This window comes from Fistularia commersonii, chromosome 17 (assembly GCF_037954325.1).
Source record: "Fistularia commersonii isolate RoL2024-O1a breed Wild chromosome 17, RoL_Fcom_v1.0, whole genome shotgun sequence".
NCBI lineage: Eukaryota > Metazoa > Chordata > Actinopteri > Syngnathiformes > Fistulariidae > Fistularia > Fistularia commersonii.
The window spans coordinates 4,772,501-4,799,591 of record NC_141300.1 but is presented as its reverse complement, the minus strand read 5'-3'; the positions used below and the strand labels follow the sequence as shown (position 1 = coordinate 4,799,591).

Sequence of the window (27,091 nt, the reverse complement as noted above, 5' to 3'; positions counted from 1 at the left end):
GAACACGGAGGGTAAAACCTGCCGGTTATTTGACTGTAATAAGCGCGCGGCCCCTTCGCCGGTGTAATTGGTCTGCAGCGGATCTGCAGCCGAAGCTCGTTAGTGTCACAGCAGAAATAATCACACAGTAAAAACCCCTCCTGCGACTGATCGCCATATATCACACAAGTACACTCTCGCAGATGCATGAATGATTCACACACACATGCGCGCACACACACACATATGCATCCGCGCACTGTCTTGATAGGTGGGGCTTTAGTGTTCTAATGCAGATTTGTGCATTAACGCCGGATCTGAAGAGCGGATTTGGAGACTGTGTTATTTTTTTTATTGCCGTGTAAAAAAAAGGTTAAATGGAGATTAAAAAAAAAGGAAGGAAAAGGGAGAAAGAGCAGGTGCAATTGCGAGTTTGAGTTTCATTGTACGAGACATAGATGTTCTGAAAGTGACGCCTGCTCAATATCTTCCCCGCTGGAGTCCCGAAATATGAGTTTTTTGCAGATGTACGGCTTTGCACGGTTCTCCTACCGAGACCAAGATGGATTCCCCCTTTACGACATTTTTTCTTTATATTAATGCCTTTCGTATTGCTATTTCCTAATGACAATTTGAAAGATAAATTTATGAATGCCATTTATATTCTAAAATCTGATATACAAGGCACTGCAGCTTTATTGCGCTTTTGTTAAAATGAGCCATCGCATATGTGTTGTCCTGCTAGACAAGGGCCTTCTCTGTGCATATATCCTTTGAATTAATCCCTTTTCAGTCATTAATTCACATATAGTTTCACCCACACATTTATACACATATTGTTTCATTTTTCTAATATCATTCTTATCCCATATTTCTGATCCCGGCGTACTCTGGGCGTCTCCCCTGCACTTCTGCGACAAATAATGAAGCTAAAGCTGAATTTCCAATCTCGAAACATGTTTATGATAAACATTTAATATCAATACTGACCTTACGAGTGCGAGCGCGCTCGATATTTTTCAAGTAAAACCCCCGATAACTGCCTCTGGAAACAATTGCGCAAAAGCTTGCTGATGTGCCTCGCCGGGAAGAGTCTCCTGAGAGGGGAGATACTCGGCAAATGGCATCGATGCCATTACAGTGAGAATAGGAACCTTTGGATTCTCTCATTGTTAAAAATGAAAGGTTTTTTATGTGTGTGTGTGTGTGTGTGTGTGTGTGGGCGGTGAGTGATGATGCCGTTTCCTATGGGGTGGGGGGGTGGGGGACCCGCAAGCCGCCCTGGAAAGGAATCAAACGCCCAGGTATTTGCCACCTGCACTGGAAGTTATTTAAATGTCCTCCCGGGCCGTCAGTACATTGGGAAAATTCAATCAGCCTGTCTGCCGTCGAAGGGGAGGGGGGGGGGTTCTCTGAGATTACTCGCAAAGAAACTTAATAGCTAAGAGCATTAAACGCTGGTTGTTGCTCGCGTGAGTGCCAATAGCGTATAAATGATTTTGGCAGTGTGTACAGACAGGAAAATCAATATGGGAGTGGGGGGGGGTGGGGGAGGGGGGAGTGGGTGTTGTGGCGTTGGGATTCTGTATTCATGTAAACATGGCGAGTGGATTTCCTCACACCTCAGAGCGAGATTACCCCTTGCCGCCTGAGGCCCCGGGCCCTGCGCCGAATCCCCACCCCCACCCCACCCCCCCAAGAAAGCAGCAGCTCTGTCAGCTCAAGCTCGGCCACCGGCGGGAGAACGATAGTTGGATATCGCCGATTCTAACGCCCAACATGCAAACGACGGTCGATTCGTCTCGGCGCCGGGTTGCTCGAGCAGAATAACCGCCTTGCCTTGAAATTGCCAGAGTGGCGATAAGCCCGAGCGATATTTCACAAAGCGCCCCCCCCCCCCCCCCTCCCCCAGTCGTGACCCTTCCCTCCATATCTCCATCCAGACTCTGGCGCAGGGGGGCGAACCCGGGGACGGCGATGGGGAGGCGGGAGGAGGAGGAGGAGGAGGCAGGGAGGATGGGAGGGGGGGGGGGGGGCAACTCCTCGGCCATAGTGACCGGGTGAAAAGGCAGTGCAGATGTAATTTGTCCTCAATGGCTGTTTGGGAAGAGTAATTGTGGTGACACTGGTGGGTCGATAGTATGGATTTTTTGTTTGGAGTGCCCTGTGTGTGTGGTGCTAAGGGGAGGCCAGGAAATATAACACTGCTGCTCAAATACAATAAAAATGGATCGAGGGTGTGGTGGTTGTTTGCAGAGCTGGTAGCCGTCGTTGGGCTGTGGATGTCATACTGTAGCTGCTGCGGTCATCAAATACACCCCGCCGTTCTGCCCTATTAACAACAAATGTTCAAGGCTTCAAACGGGTCTTTCAAGCAGGTTTTTTTTCAAGAGTCCGGAGAATAAAAAAAAAAAAAAAGGAAACCAAAAAAAAAAAAGCATTGTTTTAAAGCCCTTCTCACTGTGTCCAATTAGAAAGAAAAGACCCGGCGCTGACATTTTAGTTTTTGTCTCGAAGCTTTTCAGGAAACAACTGCATTGATCGCAAAACGGCCCGCGTTGAAAATGCCCAAAGTCCTCAGAAAAAAAAAGAAACGCTCAAGTTTGGCAAGAGTCGGGATCTGAGTTGTTTTTTTTTTTCCTGACCCCTTGTTCCGGTGGTTGCACAGCGGCGACGGGGGGTAAAGAGTCAGCCTGAGGGGAGGCCAGTGGACGCTGGCCCCGGTGTCCCCATCAATTCTAACATGATAAGGCAATGGTGTGTGAGCACCGTGTATTTTGTCCACCCTTAGAAACGTAATGAGGGAGAAGAAAAGGGGTTATGACACAGTAGAGAGACAGACAGTGTCTGCCTGGTGGAGGGTGTTCTGTGGGCTCATGGGGGCGGGAGGGGATCAGCTTTGGCACTATGGTGTTTTTAAAAACACGCTGCAGAACGTGTTTACGCGAGATAACATTTACATTGATGGGAGGAAATGATTGCCGCTTAAAAAAAAAAAAAAAAACACTCTAAAAGATAAATGTCAAATTTGAATGATTTGTTCTTTTGCTAACTTAAACATCAACCTGAAGCCGCCTTCAAACACGCGTTGTCATCCCAGTGGCTGAATAGAGTCATTGTGGTTAATAATAGCGTTATTAACCAACTCTAATATACATTGAGGACTCACATATCACACACCGGAGGATTTTCTTCCTCAGGCCGCTCAGCAAGATGAAAGTGTCCCACAAAGTTTGCACCCAAATCTACAAGACCACCATTGAGTGTTCTGCACAAGTGGACAGCAGGGATAGTCACACCCAGATCATTAACTGTTCACAATCCTCCAAATCCTCCACAGGTTCACGTCCATCAGGACCAAAACCAGACATTTGAAGAGTTTTTCCCTCTGGTTATCATCCTCCTCATAATCCTCCCACCCCCCCATCCCTCAGCATTGTGAATATAACCAACAACTCCTGTGTGTTTTAGTTATTGCTAAGTTAACCTCTCTTTTTCTGACAACTTATTCTCTCATCCTAAATTTTCTTCTAAAGGCTGCTGTCATGCCGTGGCAAATTCCTGCGTACATTGTCCATTTGGCGATTAAAGAGAATCCGATTTCGATTCCGATTCCTATTGGGAAAAAAAAAAAGAAATAGTACGACACGGGCCGGTGTGTAAAGACTGCTGGATAATTAAAAAGAGGGTGAAAAAAAAAATCGGACGATATATCAACTCGCTAAGCGGAGCTGAAAAATGACACGACATCGAGGGCCTTCCGGGGGGGTGGGGTTTAAGACCAATAGAAATGACAGGCGTTCAAAATCCTTATTTAACAAAATGTCTCATTTCGCTTCCCACCATCCGTCTAACTCTGAATCGCATCCATGTGCTCTCCTGCCACATGATGGTTGCCGTGGACACCGGATGAACAAACTCCCTGGAACCTCCTCGGAGGTACGTTCTGTACAGCCTGCTGGAAATGACAGCAACCCGGAGGGACTAATGTTCTTCCAATGAAAGAAAGAAAAAAGGAAAGGACTCTTAACCCCATGATAGATTTTTATCAAAATTGGCATTTATTCATCATTTGAATTTGATAATAATAGAGTGCTTATGAAGTCAGCTGTGAAGATCCAAACCATAGCCCTGGGACAGAGGAAACATATAATACCCAGAAAACGGGCCTGTAAATAGATAGTAAAACAGAATGATTCATTTGATTATTATTGGTATTTTTCAGCTTTTTTTTTTTAAAGGGTTTGGGTTTTGAAGTAAGAAATAAAAGCTGGTAAATTTCTTTCTAAATTTAGTTTTATTTACAACTAATTAAAGTGAAACACGATCGAAGTTTCAAGCTCCAAACCGCCAACGAACTTCCCTTAACCTCCTGGCAGGGACGACAACGAGCGTGAATACGATCGCTATTGTTTTTAGCCATATTGAATTATTCCCTTTTCCGTGATATTCTTTCTTTTCGTTGTAAATCACTGACCTAATTCCTGCTCACACACACCCGATCCTGACTTACCGACGGTCCTGTCTGCGATCATCATTTTCATGCGTCACGCATTTCTCACATCTCACGTCTCTCTCTCTGCGGTCCGTGTGTGAAATCTCGATGAGCGTCCAAGCGTCTCATCCGTGTTGTTTTTTTAAAATCGCTCGGGTTCTATTCCGTTCCATCGATCGTGAATACGAGGTAAAGTTTTTTCTGCGCGAGCAAATCGGAGGCCGCCATCTCCACCGAGACGACATCCAGTTCGTTTTTGAACAAACCCTGCCGTGTCGCACGATATCGAGAAACCCGTGATTTCTCTGGCGATGGAGAGTGTGCGTTTCCGGCTCGACCCGATCCTTGTGACCGCGCGAGGGCCCCCTCGCCGGAAAACAGCCCGACGCCGCCCCGTCCACGTCGCCACTGTCGTCTCTTATCAAATTGTGTTTCGCTCGGAAGTGGTGCTCTTTGGGTAAAAACCATTAACAGACTCCACGGACACAAACAGGGCCACATTTTGACACCCGGCCGTCGTCCTGACGTAACCGGGCGCGACACCTGACGTTGGGAAAAGGTCACACGATTCGTCAAAGAGACAGGGGTGCTTCAGATGGAGAACATGAGGACTCAAAAATGGACGCCTCCCGACGGTGTTGATGGACATTTGGCTGAAGCATGGCCTTCTGGGAGCGGTGGGAGGAGTGGATGCCCTGCCAGGAACTGTCCCTTCCCGTTCCTCCGGACCGCTGACGAGCGGTGTCCTCGCTGATCTCACATGATGAGGCTCACGCTAAGTAGGCAAATCAAATGTGGGAGAAGTGCCGACGGTTTCACACGTAATCAGAAAAGGCAGGGAGGCCGGTCGTTGTTCGCCGGAGCGGAGCCCGCGTTCGCACAACGGTTACTGTTAAATAGTCCTCTCAAATGTGACGCCACGTTTGAAGGGTCGTTTTATTCCTCTGAGAAGCGGCGTCTACCATGGCGTCGCCTGGATCACCGTTGAATACTAGCAGTACGAACAATGAACAAAAAAAAAAAAACCTGTAAAATATAAAAATTGAAAAAAGGCTCGACGGGAAGGCTGTTGATCTGAAATAACAGTATATCATCCTTGCCGTTAAACACTTGTTTCTTCATTTCATTTATTTTCATGTTTGCTAGGATTGCATAGAACACCTAAACCAATTTAATTGGATTTTTTGTTCGACAACGACAAAGCATTCGGCGCTTCAAAATTTCTGATCTGCTGTTGTTACTGAAAATAGCAACCTTTAAACCACGCTGAAACAATCAACACCCTTATTTTGTTTTATTATTCGTTGATAAACGCTTAAATAAATAACATCATCATTACCAAGTCCGTTTTGGCTGTTACACTATCAGTTGTCTGTTATGCCGTAATGACACATTTAAGAACAGTTCATATAATGGAATTTAAATAACTGGGGTTATTATAGGAGACCTCTGCAGGAGAGTGCAGCTTACTTACAATTTAAACAGAATCGATAATGTTCATGTTCCCCAAAAAGTGAAATGTGCACTTTAATTTCAAATGTGAATCGCTCGCGGATATCACAAGAGCCTTTTGATACGAGTGTTTGAGTGCGTGTCATGTCATGCATGATACCGATAAAAAGCCCGTGATACGTTTCGCTGAAAAAAATGAATAACGGAAACATTTATAGAAAATATATATACATTATGCATTAATTTTCTACATACATACATCTATATCCTCTGGGTGTGCATTTTATGAGATGAATGTATTTTCCGTGATGATATGTAAATCACACCCATAAATATCACTTTCGGATTTTCCTACCGAGATATCTCCGCGATCACACCGGTATCTCCAAACAAATAAGCGCCTGCTTTCCAGCCTCGATGGCGAGCTTTGCATTGCATAGCGGGTTTGGAGTTTAGCAGATTTAGAGGGTGTAACGGGTGCAGAATGCCAGATAGACTCCGAGAGACAGGCTATAAAGAGCTACTGAGGCAGGGAGAGAAAGAACAGGGTGAAAGAGAGATAAAGTCCCTGGGGCCCCATTAGAGGCAGTTCTGAGGGCCTGTGACATCTGACTGGATCAGTGTTCTTCAGTCAGAGGCTCTCCTCTTATCCACTCCTCTCCTGGAGTCAATAAACACATCACCTACGCACAAACACATACGGCGCCTGCGCCTGCGGGGCGAACGCCAGATTAGTTCATTTAGACCCGGTTTGATTCTTTGGTCTGAAAGGTAAACGACTCAGAGAGAACTTAATGAGAATCTCTGCGGCTGAGCCATATTCAGAACCGGACTCTGACCGGGAGAGACGGTTTCGAACACGTTTCGCCCGTTAGTTTAGGCCGTAAATGTCGGCGATAACGCATCTGTATGGAAAAAGCGACCGAGGAGGAGCCGTGAGCGCGATCGCCGCTCGGCTCGCGCTGACAGTGCGGTGGCACCGAACAGGGGTGGAACTTTGAAAGTCAAGCGGTCCTTTATCCATCCCTGCTCTGACCTTTCTGCTAGGCTGCCCTGTATTCACTGGCTGTCAGTGTGAGTTTGTCAGGAGCCATCCGTCTCTGTCCACCTCCACCCCTACCCTAAATCCCTGCCGACCCATTAGCCGAGAGGAACCGGGGAGAGGCGGCGGAGCCGGCCTACAGGGGCCTCGTCTCCCTGCAACCTCCCTCCCCCCGTCAGTATCCACGTAGCGCACAGGTACCCCAGGGAGGTGCAGCCAGCTGGCTGTATATATATATATATATATATATATATATGCATATATATATATATATATATATATATATATATACAGCATGGAGCAAAAGCATCAACACAGCACAACTGTGTGACGCCGACCCTCGGGAGATGCAGAGTCTGATAGCTGCCTGAAGAGAAGGATAGCCGGTGGCATCACCGCGGGGGTAATGCTCCTACCTTCACGGCGTGACAGCCCGCGCGTTTACGGACAAAAGAAAAAGCCATCGGCGAGGCGGGATCCGTCTTACATAACCGCGCAGAGTTCGCCTCGAGATAGGGGAGTAACGGGAGCGAGGGGGCTGGGGGAGCAGCGGGAGTTTGGAAAAAGTGATGCAATTGTGGATGATGGGTGGAGGGGGTAGGGGGGGCGGGGGGTAGACGGATAGCTGTAGCAACGGTGCAGGGATAGGAAGGTGGAAGGAGGAGAAATAGACAGTGAGAGAAGGAGGGAGAGGAGGCGGTAACATGTGATTAATGGATGGGTGGTAGTGGGGAGGTTGAAGCAGCCTGGGAGAGAGCAGAGTGACAGTAATAAAGTGAACCTGCCTCCCATTCATCTCCCTCAACCCATCTCCCGCCTGACTGGTAGGGCTTTACACAGTCTGACTAATGCCACACTCCGCACACGGGCACAGACAAGCGGTGCCACGCACCGCTTTTCGTCTGCCACGCGCCCCGCCGCACGAACGTAAGCGCGTCTTCCCTTGGCTTGTCATCTTCGAGCCCGAACCCGAGTTCAGTCGTTCAGTCGACGCCGAGAGCCGTCTGCGCTCCCAGGCACGGCAAAATCCGGGACTTTACGGGAAAACGCGGGTCGTGACATCTACCGCGTTTCGAGCTGTGGGATTCCAGAGCGCACATGCGCGGCGGTGGGCTAATGTAAACGCCGTTTGTTTATTAACCTTCCCTCCGGCTGCTGTAATGAGATTCAGATCCCAAACGCTGCCTCATTAACCTGTCCTGAGCTGTTTTGGGGTCATATGCTCTACATCGATTCCGCACGCAGCCGCGTAACCCCTCCATAATAGGGTTACCTTGGCATCGTTCCATCGGCCCGTGACACGCCCCCTTTTTCTGAGACTTTCTCTGATTACGATGAATTAAACATGGCTCAGAGTGGAGATGATGAACCTAAATATTCATCCTTCTGGGATTGCGGGTTGCATTGAAAGTGAACCTCGCACGACCTTGCTAGTGAGTTAGTCGCCCCCCCCCCCCCCCCCCCCCCCCACTCCCCGCTCCCAAAAGAATGTATTTTTAGCTTCTGTTTTTTTTTTTTTTTTTTCTTCTTTCGCAGGTGAGTCAGTCATTCGTCTCTCAGTCAACCGCGCTGGTAAATCAAAGTGCTTTTTAGGGGCCTTCTGCGGCCCAAAAATAAAAAACTGTGACTAAATTGTATTAAATTACTTCGCCGTTGACTTGATGGAAGACCCTCGCTGTTATTTCAATCGCTATAGCTTTTAATTGCTCGGAAGTATAATGAACACATTACTAATTGATAGGGAAACGGGTAACGGTAAAAATGATTTTTTTTTTTTTTTTTTCAAAAATCCCCCCTCCGACGGGCCCCACCTGCATGTGGTAAATCTGTCTTCATATCAGCCACATGACTTTTGCCCGGGCAGACAATAGATTAAACAATGAATGAATGATTTATTAGCTGTCGTTGTCATGCTATTTAGATGGATGGGTGTACATGCGGCATGACCTCACTTCCTTGTTCTGCGCCTTGTATTCCCGGGTATGAAGAGAGGAGGGGGGTGGGCCGGGAGATGTTGGCAGGGCGGGGCAGGTCAGGCACACCGCTGGCCACTGACAGCACCCGGCCACTTGATCAATGATCCCCGGATTTCGATATTGTGCCGGCTTTCGCCGCAGCTGTGTCTGAACTTCAAATACATATGGAGAGACCAAGGTGTGCGGTTGTAAACTGTATCAATCTTGCGTGCACGGGCGCGCGCTCGCGCGTGCGTGTGTGTGTGTGTGTGTGTGTGCATCGAGGATGGAGTGCAAATCCCGAAAAGTAACTACGTTTACTCTCTCCAACCCTGCCTCCCCTCTCTTCCTCCTCTCCCTCTCTCAAATGGGTTATTCTGGCGATGGCCCTGACAGGCCATGGTTTGGATTTTGATTTATGTTCCTGTGAAGCTCAAATCAAAGATTCCATCTACTGCTGCTTTATGGCAGCTGGGATGATGAATGGCGCAGTCTCTCGGTCAAACCGAGCCTCTGTGTCTTTGCCCCACATTTTAATTGCTAAAGTAGCCAGTCATCGCTCAGCCCTCTTACCCTCTCCCTGCCTCCCAGCCTCATCCCTTTCTCCGCTTCTCCAGCCCATTGTCTCTCACCCCCTCTCTCTCTCATTCATGCTCAATAATGTACCTTTATCTTCTCAAATGTCGGCACATAGCTCTCCTTCATAAACCCTCAAATTGGCACCCGGAGACCAGCCATGTGACAAAAATATAATCACTCCCAGCTTATCCCGATGTTTAAGCGGCAATGTGTTACAGGCTTTTCTTTAAATATTGAGTAACGGTATTTGTTCTCTCGGCTCTCCCGCGTTATTTTACAGCCCCGGTGTTAGCACATGATATACAGCAAACGCGTCTGATGAGGGAGAAAATTCATTCGGGCATCAACATAAAAAGCCACTTTATTTGGAGGAAGAATGCCTCGATGTCAAGCTCTGATAGAGTTTATGTTTTCTCACAATTTTTCAAAAGTAAACACATTCCGCAGTACACGACATTACTAAGTAGGTTAAGTATAGCCCCGAGCCGTCATCCATCAGCACAGAATGAAGCAAGCATATTCTGCTCGATGAGAGGTGAAAGTTTTCCACTGTGCCACGATGACATTTAATTTTTCACATCTCCTGCGTGTTCCTGGGATGAATTTTGGCAGACCTGGTGCAATTTAGCTGCTTGGCAGTTTGAAATTGGGCGATGAATCACAACGTGAATCCAGTCGGTGGACAATATTTTCTCTGTGTCAGAACGGAAAGAGGGAGAGATAGAGAGGGAAGGAAAAAAAAAAAGGAAAGAGAGAGAGAGAGAGAGGTTTTGATTGTGTTCCCCCAATCATCTTCCACTCACAACGCCTAACATCCCGTCATCCGCCTTCAAAAACAAATGCCCGACTCGACCGTTATGAGGGGAGTCGTGTGTGGCTGCAGATGTCGGGCGGCGGAGGAGGTCTTTAAGGGCTGCGGTTGGATGTTTTGACAAAGAGCAGTGAAGAAAGAAATCAATAAAGTCAGGACTTTGCCAGTCACTGAGCTGACCAGCGGTGAATGCAAAGTTCCACTAGCGGCCCCTAGACAAACTCAAAATGAGCAACCGATAGACTGACACTGTTTCTGACACAAGCCATTTATTAGAACGGCAGCGAAAATATGTTGGAGCGCGCCGCCGATGGTCTGAATCTGGTCAGGACCACACACAGGGAGGTGTACGCCGGAGACGACCACCTGGGTGGCATTAACCCACTGTGTTTTTAATGAATAAGAGTGGGATGTGCGTTATGGGAAAATGTAAAATTGTACGATTTATGACAAAATCTATATAATCATCATCAGGCATCACTGGCACCGACTTGAATGACTGATCTATGTTTGCATCATTTGCTCCACTGAGCACTGAAAAATGATCATCCCCAGAGACAATTGTGTGTTGTTTGTGTGTGTGTGTGTGTGTGTGTGTGTGAGAGAGAGAGAGAAAGAGGGAGAGAGAGTGAGCGAGATCTATTGCACTTTGACCCCTATGTGGGAAGGCCAAAAAGAAAAAAAGAAAACATTGAACAATAGCATAGGAGATTGCTTGTTTGTTTGCTATTTCCTTTGCAAGCACCCATTTGATTAATAATATAAATGATCACAGTAATTAAGATGTAGATTATTAATTTATTGGAATCGGTCAAAAATGCAAATATCATTCATTCGTTCATTATCTCCGGCTTGCCCTGCACCGAGGGGAAGCTGGAGTCTATCCTAGTTGTTATCGGGCAAGAGACGGGGTTCATCCCAGGCCGGTCGCCAATCAATCACGGGGCCACATATGGAGACAAACAACCATTCACTCACTCATTCAGAACTCTGGGCAATTTAAAGTCTGCAATGGAACCCCTGCAAGGTTTCGGACAAAACAAAATGAGAGAAACCAAAATACTCTTAGTTAGTCTTTAGTAGTTTGTTAGTTTTTTTCTCGACAGTGCTCCTCTCATACAAATTCTTGCTGGTATAAAAAGACAATTCTTGTCTGTCTGACAGTGTTAATATTCAAACTTGTGAATGTGAATGCGAGTCTTTGCTTGAAGATTAGCCACAAACTCGGTCATTGGTTCATTCATTTTCTATACCACATATCCTATACTTATAGTCACTGGGGGCTGGAGCCTATCCCAGCTGTCACTGGGCGAGGGGCGGAGTTCACCCTGGATCAATCACAGGACCACATAGAGAGATGTACGACCATTTCACTCTCTCATTCACACGTCTGGGCAATTTAGCGTCTCCAGTTAACCAAATGCGTGCTTTTGGACTGTGGGAGGAAAGCCATGCAGACACAGGGAGAAAAAACACCAACTCCTCACTGAAAGGTGGGAATCAAACCTCAGACGTCTAGCTGTGAGGTTGTAATGCTAACCACAAGACTGGGAAAATACAACATCCCGCATTTCAATTTCAAGCCATGCTTTGGAAACAATCTTTTTCTTTGTGTCAAGACTCGATACACATTTTGTCTTCTAAACGGTAGAAATTTAAAGTTGTGACTTTTAAAAAATTGCACGCAGTGTAAACACTTACTTTGACGCTAATGGTTTGAACACAACAAGCAATCGATCAGCTGACTCTGACAACTATATTATGATGGGCAGAAACGGAAAAATGTATAAACATTAGGTTAAAAGAATCTTTATTACACCACAACATCTCTCTTGTTCATTATCAATCGTATTACCTTGGCTGTGGTTTTTGACTATCGCCTACGTGCCAAAAATAGAGTTACTAATGATAATAGCATTGCTCTGAGTGAGGGACTAGCAGTGGGTAAGTGTCTTGTCATTCCTTTCTCCCCCATAAACTTTATCTTCTCTTTTTATGTTTCTGTTGATGTCGTCCTTGGTGCCAAGCTGACTTGGGTAGCCTGAATTTCCCTTTCAGTTACAAATTGGCAAGTTGAAGTTGCATTATGCGGAAAAAGATCCTCATGGTAAGTCAGAAAGTTAGAAACCTGTGTACGTTCATGCAGGGTTTCACGTCATGAGACGTGGCAGAAATGGGACTGCATGTAATCCCGATGCCACATTTTGGAAGCAGCTTCTCTGCGCCGTAGACGGGAGATTGTTTAAGCAACCTTTGAAGCAAGAGGTTTACAGTGCTGTTGTTAGAGGCAGGTAGCGAGAAAGGATTCACCCATGAACTCCTGCACCTGCAGACGAACACGAGAGGGACAGAAATGCAGCGGCCCTGGTTCGGCCACGGAGAAGGACTCGCAGGTGCAAAGATTTTCTGTCAGACTGTCAGGAGAGTCTGTGGAAGGGAAGCAAGCCTTTGGCAAGAATGGTTAAAGCAGGGGGAGGAGAACTGTGCCACTTGACTTGGGACACAACTGTCTGAAAGATGGAACATGTAGAGAAACCCAAATGTGAATCTGAAGTCGAGGCTGACTTGGGAAGTATCAGCGGAATAACTGATGAAACATCACATAAGTTTGTCCAACAAAGTGTTCTTTGGTCGGTTATTGTGTAGGTATAAAGTACTGAGGTCACAAGCCATCCTGTCTCCCTGCAATGGTTGCATTGCCGGCTCGTTATGAATTATGTAAATATCAGGTTTCAAGTTCAACCTGAGCTTCCCTTTGAGGCCTTCACGGGCGGTACTCTCGACACTTCAAGAGTGCTCCGTAAAAGGGACCCCAATATCCCTTTTCTGCTTCTTGACGATGATGTAGCGGTGTTGGCCTTGTCACACCATGACCTCCAGCAGGATACACACTTTGCTGCAGAGTGTGAGGCGCTTGGAATGAGAACGAGGCCCACGGCTCACAATAAAAGCAGGATGCTGAAAAAAGAGCACGTGCGCGAAGGTCAAATCTGTAGCGAGGGGTAGGTGGCGTTACCGTGAGGAGCGGCATCTCATCAGGATCGATAGCGGCACTGCTTGGGTCTGCTGTAATGAAGAAAAATCTAAGCTGGGAAGGAAAGCTGTAAGATTACCAGTTGATCCAACCCAGTTATGGTCAAGAATTCCGGGTGAGAGTGACAATGCAGATGCAAATAGCCGAGCCACCCCAGCTGGGGAGGTTTTTCGGGCCCTCTGGATGCCTCATGATAGAGGCCTCCCAGAGTGTCCAACTGGAGGGATTATATCCATGTCTGGCATGGAAACACCCCGGGGCTGACCCGGGAAGAGCTCGAGCACAAAGCTTTGGACGGAGGACACCTGAGTCAACTTGTTCTGTCCGCTGCAACCGACCAAACAGATGAGAGTGGATGGCTGGGCTACTTGAAAGAGAAAGTCAAATCTGCAGCTGGACAAACATTTTGCAGCTTGAAGATCTTTGTTTCATTACCAGTTTGTTTCGTTTTTTTTCTTCCTAATGCAGAGCAACAACTGTGAGTTTCACCAGCACCACTCCATACCCATAGTTGTCTTTTGTTTGTTTTTGGTTCATTAGCACTCTATTTCTTACTTCTGAGTGACAAAATTTAAGACTAACTGTTTCTTTATTTCATTTGGTAGTTCAAGTTTATCAGTTGTGCCTGAGTTGCAGGATTGGAATGGAGAGCTTCATAAAGTACAAATAAAAATACTCCCAAAAATGGTAAAAATGTGAGACGACACAAAGAAGACTTTCAGGTGGACTTGCTTCGGAGAGGTGCTTACATCAGCTGCAAGTCAGGCCCCTCAGGTTTCTTGCCCATTGAGCAGCTTGATAGCTCATAGCTTTAGCATTTGCATGCTGTGCACAACCTGTGGACTACAAAATAGAGTGTAGCCACCTCAATTGAGGTGCATACTTTGAAATGCTGAGTAAGTGACAGAGTTTGTGGAAAAGGGACCAAAAACTGATTGGGGTTTGAGTCAGTCAGAAGCTTCTGCTGAGTCATTTGATGTTGGAATGAATGCCACTCCTCCATGACAATTTCCGACAATCACACATACCAGGAATTGGGCGTTGTTTCCCACTGTTGGTGGTTTTTATTTTTTTTGTTTGTTTTTATTTCAAACAGACTCATCAGTACTCATCATTTACCAGTTCCTTCCTTGCCAAAGCCCTGACCGCCTAAAGTCCCTGCGTCACGTTTCCCCACAAAGTGTTAACCTGGTCTGAGACAGCTATGTAACTAGACCCTACTGGAGCATGCTGGTCTGTCCACAGCTCAATGATCCCCCCCCCCCTCCGGTCCCGCACGTGCAAGAGCCTCCACTTCCAGGGTGTAAAATCACATTATCCGAAGAGGAGAGGCAAATGAAAGGCTAGTGCTGTGTAACGGCTATAGACCAGTGAGTTGTCAAAGCCATTTACTCTCGGGCCGGAAAGACAAGTGAAGTTGGAGAGAGAGAACGAGAGAGAGAGAGAAGCGGGGTGAGAGGTAGTCTTTCCAGTGTTTCGTCCTATGGACGAATCCATATTTCACCTGTGTTTATTTTTCACGGCTTAATGGACTGCCTGAAAATCAAGGCATATCCATTCCTCTCGCAATGTGACCCCCCGATTCTCCTCCCCGCCCCTGGAGTCGCTGCATACTTGGACATCGGGCTGGAAAATGTGAAGTGAAATCTCTTTGTGCCGGCATGTGTGTTTAGATGCGTTTGTGTGTACGCGTGTGTGTGCTTGAGTATGATTCAAAGTGCCATCTCGTTGTGTGAGGACAGCCTTCACAAACACACTCGTCATGCAGAAGATGTTGTCATCCTCCGCTTCACTGTTTGTGTAAGTGATGTCTCCAATCACCATCAAACACGTGGAGGTTTCACCCTCCCTCCCTGCGCATTCTCTCCTCTGATCGTACAAATTGTCCTATTGTCCTTCTTTTACCGCGCTCACCCACATCCCCTCTCCTTCTCTGCTCAAAAGGTTTTAATTGGTGAGACTTGCACCCGGCAACGGATACACACACACACACACACACACACATATACACAATGACTTACAGTTTAATGAAGCAAAAGACCCAGATTTGTGCCTTCAGTACGTAGCTTTCACTGATCGCCGCACATCCGACAGTCTTCCACCGGGAAGCCTGAGGGAAAAAAAAAAAAGGGACACTTCAGGGAGTTACGATTAATATAGCGACCGAGAAAACATTTATTTGGTGTTTGCACACCTGAGAGTGAAACTTTTGTTTGCCAGGTATATTGCGATTTGTGCTGTGCATAGACTTTCATTAAAAGTTCAAAATTGAAACGGATCAACATTTTGCACGCAAGCAATGGAATCTAATTGCCAGTTTCCCGTGACGATTATCGAGGGTTATTCTTATTTGATTTACAATGCGAAAGGTCCATTCTTCGTTGATGATCGCCATATTTTTTTTTTGCTTTGACTGGCCCGCAGACGGCAAAATTAAAAGTAAATAATAGCACATTTATGTGACCTTTATTGTTATTTCTTCAAGCAGAAGCTCCAACCATCCTGTGGGCAAAGATACAATTTCAAACCCGTCCTTTGTGAAATTTAAACGTAACATTATTAACTTAATGTTTTGGTCAGAGAGAGTGATGTCTGTGAGCGTGAAACTTTGAAGATGTGTGGGTGGCTAATTTTATTTGTGTGCTTTTTTCTTGCAATTTTCATTTTTGCAAATAACCTTATGGCATCATCAAGGTAACAAAAACAACAAACGCTAATAAAAGTGTTCAGTTCCGCCCCGACGTCTCACCGCGAATCAAAATTTGCATTTGGAGTAGATGCAGCTATCACACAAAAATGAGATTTCTATCCCCCCTAAGGAAAGAGCAACCAGAGTACTTTCACAGAGTGACGAGTGAATCGGTCCACTGTTCATTAAATGTGGGCTGCTGAATTTCTGAACCGATTCTTGTTGCATGAAGAAGCTCTATTGTTCGCAGAGTCGATGAAATTAAGAAGAAGAAAAAAAATCATTTCGTAAACACGTACGGGCTAACATGTTAACGTACATTCGAATTTGAATACAGCAGCGTTCTACTTTGGGCCTACTTTGAAACAACAAGCAGATTATTGTCGCATTATTACATGAAATATGAGCCCTCTTGTTGACAAATGGAGAGTATATGCGAGCATATTTATGTATATATATATATATATGAAAGTTGTTCTTTAATGCAACATGCACTTTCAGAAATGAATAACAAATCTGAATTAATGGCTCTGCAAATCCCCTAATATTTACATATTTACAATAGTTTGCGTGTAGGACAGAGATGAATGGGACATGCGTCCTGGGGGGATCTGTGCTTTAATGGGATTTTGAAAAGTGATGTTTGAAAAAAAGATAAAAATCATGTGGTGTTAGACATTTGATTGCCTTGTGATCTGCTGTTGGAAGTCTGGCTGGTACACGTTCTTCCTCATGCTCATTACACAACCGCCTCAATAAAAGGTGGAGAAGCTGGGAGCATAAATTTGTCTTTTGAGTGAGTTGGTCCACGCATGTGCATGTTCTTGCGTGTGCAGGAGAGTAGAATAAATTCATCTAGCGCGCTTTGCAAAGAGAGAAGAAGGCACATCGGCAGCGCTTTCCGATGCAAACGTCAGCCTCTGACCTTTGACCCCTGCGTGAAGCACGAAGTTTAATTGGCATCATAAACATTTTTCCGGCACAAATGCGACGCTGTCGACTTTGCGGCGGTTGCTATTTTGTATCTGTACAGGTGACTACTCCATTAGCGCTGTCTGTAACTGTTATAATGGACTCGCTGAAGGCCGCTGGCAGGCCTATTACAGCTCGGGTCCCCCAACTCTGCACCCGCCCACCCAAATATCTCCTCTCATTACCTAATCGACCTGTTAGCGTTCGTTACCAAAAGCCGGACGTGCTCCCCCGCAGAGCGCTCCGAATAGATTTCCCATTTTAGATCACAACAAAGCGGAGTCAGCTTCGATTGGAGCAGACATCGGAGGAGTACTTCAGGGCAAACCAGCTGTGACTGGCCTGATGTGTAGCTGTCACCGAGTCCTGACATGATATAATATGAAATGATATTGAACAACGCCAGTTTGGCACTAAATTGTTAGCAGGGCTTCAGGTCTGACAGCAGCCAGTTTATAGCTTTAATCCCAAGGTCCTTTAGACCTTGTTTGACATAAATTGAGTTTGGCTTCTTGGAAGAGGAAAAAAAAAAAGGGAAAAAAAGAGCAATACACTTCAATTCTTCTGTCCTGTTTTGTGGAAAGGAAAAGTTTTTTTTTTCTTTTCCTCGAGTTTACTCCCGAGCCAGGGCCGATGTAGATGTAAACGTCAAAAAAGCCAGGCACGCCGTGGCCGAGCTAAGAGACGCGGGGTGAAAAATCCTGACGGTTTTACACAGCGGTAAACTGACACTATTTCACAGATCACGTGACTTCCACATACTGCATCACCCAGACCTTAAATTACGGTACTGAAGGCAAACACCTTTACACAGTCGTCTACGCTTATTGTTGGTTGACATCAGCCGGTGATAAATCTGCAATATGAAGCTCAATGAATACCTCTAACACAGGTCTGAGGAACCCGTTACCATGACTAATGCCCCGACTGACAGCGAAAGATAAGAGTCATCCTTCACCTCGGCCGAGCCATTTCTCAGCAATAATGTTCGTAAATGGAGTGCTCCGATGTCATTATTGTGGAGAATAATTTGAATAGTGATTTAGGTTATTGGGCGCCGAGGTCATCGACGAGCCCCGTTTCAGACGGGATACGGCTCAGCTGAGCATTTTAAAAAAAAAAAGAAAAAAAAAATTGTGTAAGCAAGATGGCTGAGGGTGACCGAGAAGCGGCAATTTTGTGTGTTGCTTAATTAGATGTTTGGGCGACATCTGTTTTTAAGGGGAAACTGCAACTCTGGCACATTAATTCGGTTTGTAATGAATGACTGAATGTCAATGCGGGCTGCGAAATGAACACGGAGGGAAGAAATTGTGTCCGCATATGTGCAACACAGTGATGCTTTTCCATCTGTTTGGCAAAAAAAAAAAAGAAAAATCCTGTCCCACAGCAGTGCCATGGCTGCACAGTAGCCAGGATGAGGAGGGATTCAAGATGGCCAAATGCAGATTTGGAATGCCTGTGAATGGGGAAAATGAATGAAAGATGGAGTGGATGTTGTGCTGCTGAATCTTAGTTAAGGAAGCATCACAAGTATGCGAAAGGGCCATTCATCTCGTGAAAATTATGGTGGAAAAAAAAATAAATAAGCATTTTCTCAGTACGAGCGGCGTGAAAAGAGCAGGGGCGGGCCTGTCATCACACCACAAGCGTTAAATGGGCAGCTCTTTGTGTCCGAACAGATTCTCCAAACAGCTCTCATCTTGTCTGACTCTGGCTAAACATCATTTCTGTGTGGCAGATCCCCTCTACACCTCCTTCCTGAGGACAGAAAGAGACACTTCCTCCCTGCGAGGGGGCGGTGGTGGTGGTGGTGCTGCTGCTGTGGTCCTAGGAGACCACTTGGCACCTGGAGTGACAGGCTGCCGTCGGGGTGTAAAGATGCTAATATGAATTCTGATCACTCACTTCGCTTGGCCTATGGGCAAGGGAATTACTGCCCATCACCATCTTGTAGTGGTTATCCACATATGGCGCATGCTCCGGAGCGGGCAAATGGAGCAGGATTCGAAGAGACGTCGACTTCCTGAGCGAGACAGTCGCAAGATCCGCTGATGTAAACGAATTGGTGGCGAATTGATTTCAAAAGGAATGAGGGATTTCTATGACTAATCAAATGTTACAACTCTGCCTATTCTGAGGAAGGGGGGGGGGGGGGGGGGGTCAAAAGCTAATTATCATACAGCGCCACGGGAAGAAAGGTGTAAATTTATGCGGGTAGTTTTTAATTTATTGATTAAAATGGCTAAAAAATTACAAAAAAATGAAATCTCATGTCTTAGACTAATATAATGTATTATTATAATATATTATAGATGTATCAAATATATACACTGATTAACCTTGATTTATATTTAGTCCCTGTTTAAGTCGAAAAAGAAGCCACCTGAAAGTCACTGCGGCCAAGACTAGGCTGGAAATAAAGAATAGAATAGAATAGTTTTTTATTTTTTATTTATCTGCTTATCTATTTATTCGTGGATTTTTTAAATTCATTTTTTTTGTCTTGCTATCTCTTGTCTTCTGCCTTTCTATTCATATGTATACCCATATTTATATTCACATTTATTTCCTTTTGGGGGCATTATAACTGTTACGCAGCTGTGACAAAGGAATTTCCCCTATGGGAATCAATAAAGTTTCTCTTATCTTATCTTATCTTATCCTATCTTATCTTATAATAGAATTCCAAGTTTTTAAGTGAAAACTGTATCAGATACCGGCATCAGATAATAATGAAAAATATAAACACTCTTGTGCAAAAAAAAGAAACCAGTTACACATGGGAGTCTTCCGTCAGACCATATTCCTATCCGCTTCAGGAAAAGTCTTTCTTTGAGCGGGATTGCTCCCCGGCCGACTGACAAAGCACCGTCGTTGCCATTCTCGTGCAAAAATATCGCCCGCCCCCCATGTTCCCTTACTCCAATTCAAGAGCTGTTATTTCATGAAAATTTGGGAAAAAAAGGTAAGCACACCTGTGGAGGCAGTCAGGAAAACAAGCCAACTCCGATTCAGCTCAGAAAAGATTCATAAAAGTCTTTGTCGGCGCTGAGAAGGGGTGTGGATTCTAGGAAGCATCACTCAAACGGGTTCATTTACAGTAACATCCAAATGATTGTGAATAAATTACTCTTGCAAGCGGCTCGGTTGTGATCGAACCGTGAATTACATTTGTTGCTTTGTTCGGTATCTAAGCGCTGCACCCAGGGCAACACAAAAGCTGGAGCCTGATCCTAGTCGTCAGGCAATCACAGAGCCATATATAGGGACACACCTACATTCACTCTCATTCTTGCTTCGTACAGGGGGGCTCCTCTACCTGCGTCGTCTGAAAAAAGACATTTCCGGTTGAAGCGGCGCAGCTAAAAACAATTCAAGCATCCCGGGCAAAGTTGTGTGAGAGCACGACGGAAGAATACGCCGTGACGCAGCATTTGTTTGGGAGAGGCGGTGCCGCTTGGGTCCCAGCATAGGCTCCTCTGGTACGTCCGCTCTCTCATTTTTATGCTTTTTTTGATTACGGTTTCATTTTTGTCACTTTTCTGTACTATAATCATCTCCCCCCTTTTATTTTCTTACGGCCTACAGCAACAAAACATGACGGCTCCTGCGGTTGTGTGCATGTAGACTCCACATGGACGCAACCAGAGCGGTATCTCTTTTCAGTGAAGTTAAATTCATGCAGTGTTACTCACCTGTTACCCGAGTTACCAACGGTTACGCACCGCCGGTATCTACGCGTAACACAAAGGAGTGTCAACTTCTCCGAAGGATCGGAGATTATGCAAGAGGGCAAGATAACGAAGAAAGGAAAAAAAAAAAAAACACGACCTGACACGATAAAGTCGGGGGGGCCGACACGGCCAACTCGGGAGCCCGCTCTGCACCGCTGTCCTTCCGCCGCTCCGCTCCCCCGGGAATCCTCGGCTCACTCCGGAGAGTGATGATACTGTCTACTTTGCTAAGACTCCAACCCCCCGCACCCCCACCACCACTCACTTGACATCTTGACACACGGAGAAGGATGTTCCTGTCTGTCTCGTCACATCACAGCTATCCTGATTCGGATCCCTCCCATCCAACACTCTGTGACGCCTCTCTTTAAAAAGCCGCCCGTCCATCATATACATCCTCCCTTTTATGTTACCCGCCTGAGAGGGGAGAGGAAAGAGGGGAATCAAGGCTCTCTCAAACACAAGCTGGCAGCTGAGCAGATTGACGTGACATCAGAGAAGCAGACGGAGCTTACAATTCATCTAACAATCTTCTACACCGTTATTAGTCACCCGGTGAAACCACAGATCCAGAAATGTATTAAAATCATATTTTGAATAACAGATTTTCATATAGATAATCAAAGTGCTCATTGTACCTTTTCCCTTTTTTCTAAATATTCCAGAGTGATTTTCTGAAGAGAACCAAGTTAAATCGGTGTAAATGCGATCCTGTCAATAAGGTGGGTATAAATAGAAAAAGGTGTGGGGGGGGATAACATTCATAATCCACCTGAATATTTCAAGAGGGTCTTTTAGGGCGATGAGGCGGGGGAAAGAAAAAGAAGGGAGCGACTCGATCAATCGTCCAAGTTCTGCCTCCGCGATCAGAGGTGCGCTAATTGAAACGCCGCAGAGTCATCAGCCCAACGCCCTAAGGAGGCACCTCATCAGATCCCTCCTAATTATTCACCACAACATCATAAAAAAATGCCTCTATGTGCCAACCAGTGAGGAGCAATTAGGTTCATGACTGGTTCCAGATTTACAATTGTAAGAACTCAAAAGAGTATTTTATTCCCTATTCAATTGGTCGCATGCATAGTGACTACTGGCAATATTTCATATCCCACCAGCATTGCTCTCTCTCACACATACACACAAATATTTATAGGAACATATTTGGCCCAAGGAGGACAGAGAAAACAAACGTGCCATGCACCCTTCACATGCTCTAAACATATCCGTTGTAAAAAATGAATAAAAGCATGATGTGGTATATGACAATTTATATTGCGATGCAACTTTTAGTTATTAAAATTTTGTATTCTGATGCTTTAATACACTTATCATTCGTTACTAAAGGGGAGAACCAGAAAAAGAGGAAAATAATTATTGTAGTATAAATTAAAATATTTTCTATTTTTTTATTGTGATTATATCATTCTAAAATGCATATTATTTATATGAAAATATAATTACTTGCATTAATCATTATTTTTATGATTATTATAATTTGTTTTATTATTACCATTGACTTTTGAAATAATTCACTTGGGGTCTTTTTTGCTCCAATCCCTTTTTTTTTTTTACTTTCTTTTACAAAATCTGAACATAGCTTTGTTTGTATTTGTTACGGGTGATTCCAAGACTCAGGTGCGGAACAACAAGACACGAGCAGGACTCAGAAATAAATATTTAATGATAGCCAAAATACAAACAGAAATGGAGCCAAACAAAAACTGACTAAGGGACAACTAGCAACACTAGTGAACAGGTCAACTAAAGGCAACTAGAAAATCTAGTGAACAGGTTAACAAACTGAAGGTGACTAGCTTTAACGCTAGTGAACAGACCTAAGTGGCGATACAAACTAACGTTGTCAATTATCGAACAGGCTACAAACAAACAGGCGAACGAATGAACTGGCAAATTCAGTAAGGCAAGGATTCCTAATCTAAACGATCCTATGGTACTCAACTGGTGGGAAGGCAGTGAGTCAAGCAGGGGGTTCCAGGCAGGCAGAGCACGGTGTGTGGCGGTGGAGTTGGATGACGGGGTAGCAGACCGGTGGAATGATCCAGAGGTTCTGACGGACAGAAGCTGAGCTGGCAAGGGGGAACTAACAAAACCAGGTAGCCGCATGTGTGACTCGGTGGTCATCATTGTGGAATGTAACATTCCAGCAATTAGACATCCGGTGTGTGCGGCTTTTAAGCTGCACAGGATGGGTGTGGCCAATCAGCTGCGCCTTGTTTGCTGATTGTCAATTGCTTCCACCTGTCTGCCTCACCGCCACACAATGTCACATGACCACCTAGAATCAGAGAAGGGAGGAACAGGGAGAACACAACAGACATTGCTTCTAGCGAACATTCCTAGTGGACGTAACAGTATTCTGTTACTCTGTTACTTTGTAAAAAAAAAGTCAAATTTTATTTTGATAGATTGAATAAATATTTCCTTTAATCAGTTGGGAAATTTGATTTTATTTATCGTATTTCCTTTACACTATATTGCTTATATGAGGACGGCAGAAAGGAACACCTGCCAGCTCAGAGTACTGCCGACCTCAACCAGAGACTTTTTCTGTGGTTTATCGTCCGATCGGGGAGATTAAAACTGTTGTACACTGTCATGAAAGGTTTTACGCAGACTATAGAAAGTCTTGGTGTATATAATTATACGATAAATCTTTCTACACACATTATTGGTTGTATTGTGGTGATAATCCGAAAATCAGAAGTGAGCGAGCGCCACGGGACCCTGCATGTGAGGTGGTGAGGCTCGGCCCCACCCTCTGTTTGATTGGAAAAAAATGAATTGAGCGACTTTTACTTGAGAAAATGTTAAAAACGATTAGAAGCATGCAGAAAATACACGTATAACACAGCTCAGTCGACAAATATTATTATGATTAGTTTTTCATGATGCTTCCCCTGACCACTGGTGCCACAACTGCCTGGAGAACAGAGCGGGGGGTTGCTGAGAAATGTTAAGAAGACGTTTTAAACTTCTGACCCGTCCGTTGCTAGTTTTAATGTATCGCAACGGAGACGCTCGATGGGAAACTCAACGATACAGCTTGAACCGGCTCCTGCTCGGGGGCAAGAGTTGGCCGAAGAAAGGGAAAGGTGCGGCGGAAGCCGTAAGAAAAATCACGAGTGTTTAACGTGGACAAATTTTTAAAGACATTACTCCCGGGCCTTCGTAGGCGCGTTCACCTTTCCCCCGAGTCGTTCTATTTTTAAGCGCGGGTGAAGGGTGGGGGGACTAATGAATTAGGATACGGGGGGAAAAAAAGGTTTCTCTTCAGTTCTCTTCAGGCTCGCAATGAGAAATGATAAGAGATTATTTTAGAATGAAGATCAATGACAAACGTCCGTACGATGAGAGGAGGAGCGGTGGTAGGAGGAGGAAGACGGGTGCGGAGCGCAAATCCAAGGCCACAGGCAAGGGCTTCATCTCGCCAATTAGCTTTACAGGAGGAAAATGACTCCACACGGCGCTGATTCATACAAATGAGTGACCGCGGTTATTAATAGTCAGAGATGCATATATTAAACTCAAGGAGTAAAGGTAGCTTTAATTATGCATCCTTTATAAAACCTGTTTGATTTCATCGCCCGGCGCCACTGCATTTTCGATGTCGACAAAGTAGAGAGTTCTCCCCCCCTATTTTTTGGGGGGCTCAGTGATGAGAGTTAGAAATGACTGTTTTATAACAAAAAGAGATTAAGATACAATCAAGCCGTGTGTACTTATTTAGGAGTAGTACGTTAATCGAGGTATCTAAGTCTTTTCGTATCACTATTCGCGATGAATACATGAAGCGTGCAATCGGATGCTTACGTTCTGTCAACAACACAACTTCTCTATCCGAACACACTTCGATTTTACCTCCCAGTGTTCCCCTGCATTTATTTATTCGGTCATTCACTTATTCATTCATTCATTCCCTATCCCACTTATACCGGCCTCAGGGTTGCAGAGCCTATCCCAGCTGTCATTGGACGATAGGCCGGGGTTCAACTCGGACCGGACGCCAGTCCGTTGCAGGTCGGCGCCGTTTTTTTCAGCACTTCCGCATCATAGCGACAAGGTCCCTGGTTGGAATCCAACAGGGGGGCTTTCAATATGGAGTTTACGTGATCTCCCCCGCATCTCTGCGGGTTTCCTTCGATTACTTATTCCATCTCCGGTTTCCTCCCACAGTCTAAAAATATGCAGGAGGTTCATTGGAGACTCTGAATTGCTCACTTAGAATAAATGAATGATTGTATGGCTCTATATGATTTGAGAATGTATGAGTGAATGGCTGCCTCTACATGTGGCGCAGCGATACAGGTGACAGCTATAGTTACAGGTTCTCGTCCAATGAGAGCTAGGATAGGCTCTGCAACGCTGACTGCAGGATAAGCGGTATAGATAATAAATAAATGAACGAGTGAATGAATGAATAGAATAGATGAAGTGGCTCGGTGATTGACTGGAACCGGTCCAGGTGAACCCGCCTCTCGCCCGATGACAGCTGGGATAGGCTCCAACAACCCTGAGTGCAGGGTAACGATGGATGGATTGAAAGAAATATATCGGTTGTAAGGGGATTTGATGTTCTTTTAAATGAAATGATTATGGAAGAGTTGTGATGCGGCATTCAGGAGCGTCAGAATGAAATAGAAATAAAAATGAAGCTTCCCTCCTTTTCCTATGGTCAAATCAAAATGTTGACTTTTGTTGTATCGCGCTCAGTTTTTGAAGACCCGGCCAAGACCGCACACTTATGGGGATCGAAAATACACACACACACACACACACACACACACACACACGCACACACTTCTGTACAAGTGAGAGTTTCTGCCCAGCCCCTTCCGTTTGTCCGAGGGGGCCGCAGCTCTGACAATAGTGTCACCTCTCCCCTGAGGGGTGGGGCAGGGTTGGGGGTGGAGGGGTTGGGGGTTGGGGGGGGAGACACCTCCAAGTGATTTGTGTTTGGGCAAGACTGATGAACTGCTATTGCCACCCCGCTTCTCGGCAAGATCAATTCTACATGTAGGAGCTCGCTTTATGAATGATGGAGACCTCCTCAAGCCATCCATACAGCTGCCCGGAGACACGGCCCTCGTCCCCGCAGCACATACAAGGCAGGAATAAAGCAATCACTCTTCTCCGCGGGGGCGACACATCGCGCACCCACTCTCACACAAGAAGATACCCGCATGAATACACACATGAGCCAATAGAGAGCGCGAGCAGAAAAACAGCAATCCGTTTACCGGGGGGGACCATTTTCCCTGATTTTTAAAATTATCTTTTAGAATACCTCCTTAACTCTAGCCCGTTTGGAGCCGAAACCGGCGGAACAATATGACGTCTTAAGAGAGGAGAGCTGTGCGCGCCAATGGCGGCCATCACCTGCCGCAGACAGTACATGTCATGAGTCCGGCCTCCTGCGGAGGGCTTGAATACAATAGCAAGAACACAGTGAATACTAGAAGGTTCTGTACTGAAATGCCTGAACATTTCAATTGAAATTTAGAGGCGCTTTTTAAAATCGTAACTTTGAGATTGATTGCACGAACTTGCACGGCAATCAATGCCGGCTAGACAGATGTTCCTCTTTTATGATAATCCAGGTGTCAGGATGAGATGGACGTGTGTTTGTGTGTGTGTGTGTGTGTGTGTGTGTGTGTGTGTGTGTGTGAGGGGGTGAGCAGGGAGGATGAAATGGCACGCGGTTTCCTGGCAAAGGGATGAATCACATGAAGTCCTGCGTGTTAAAAAGAATTTTAAAAAATCTGAAGAAAAATGTGTTAATCCGCAACAGCGGACAGTTTAATTTGAATTAGATATCTCATGTTTAGTACGGCTCTTTCATCAGGAAAACACAGCTGCAAAAGCATAAACGCCACGATTTTGCCTTTCACTAAACTGAGACATTTTCTGTCTTTTTTTTTTTTTTTTCTTCTTCCATTGTCGGGTGTTATACTATCTAAACGGAGCGACGCCAGGCTGATGCACAGCCGGGATAACTTCCATTTACAGTGCGAGCCGGGGAGAGCCACGCTATAGAGGCCATATACTATTTATGGGTTAATCGATACAGTCGCAGGATGACACCATGTCCCCGCTACTTTCTGTCACGATGATGGCTCACTAATTTTGGAAAGCGTCCCCCCCACCCACCCACCCCGTTTGCCTCCGGCTCCCGGCTCCGGGATGCTTTAATTTCGCTGTAAAAACGCCAATCAGCTGGGAGGGGTTACTTCTTGTTCCTGGGGGAGGTCATGATGGGGGCAAGTCCATAGGAGGAAATATATTCGCATAGTTCTCTTAGAAACACTGCTAACCCCCCCGACATCCC

At 45.5% G+C, this 27,091-nt stretch overlaps 1 long non-coding RNA gene across 1 annotated transcript in view; it reads right to left on the bottom strand.

Annotated features, from left to right (window-relative positions):
* Positions 1-27,091, bottom strand: part of LOC147224826 (uncharacterized) — a 30,138-nt gene that overhangs the window by 703 nt on the left and 2,344 nt on the right. Inside the window, exon 2 of the long non-coding RNA XR_015107397.1 lies at positions 15,369-15,457. This is a non-coding gene — a long non-coding RNA (uncharacterized LOC147224826). The remainder of the gene's footprint in view (positions 1-15,368; positions 15,458-27,091) is intronic.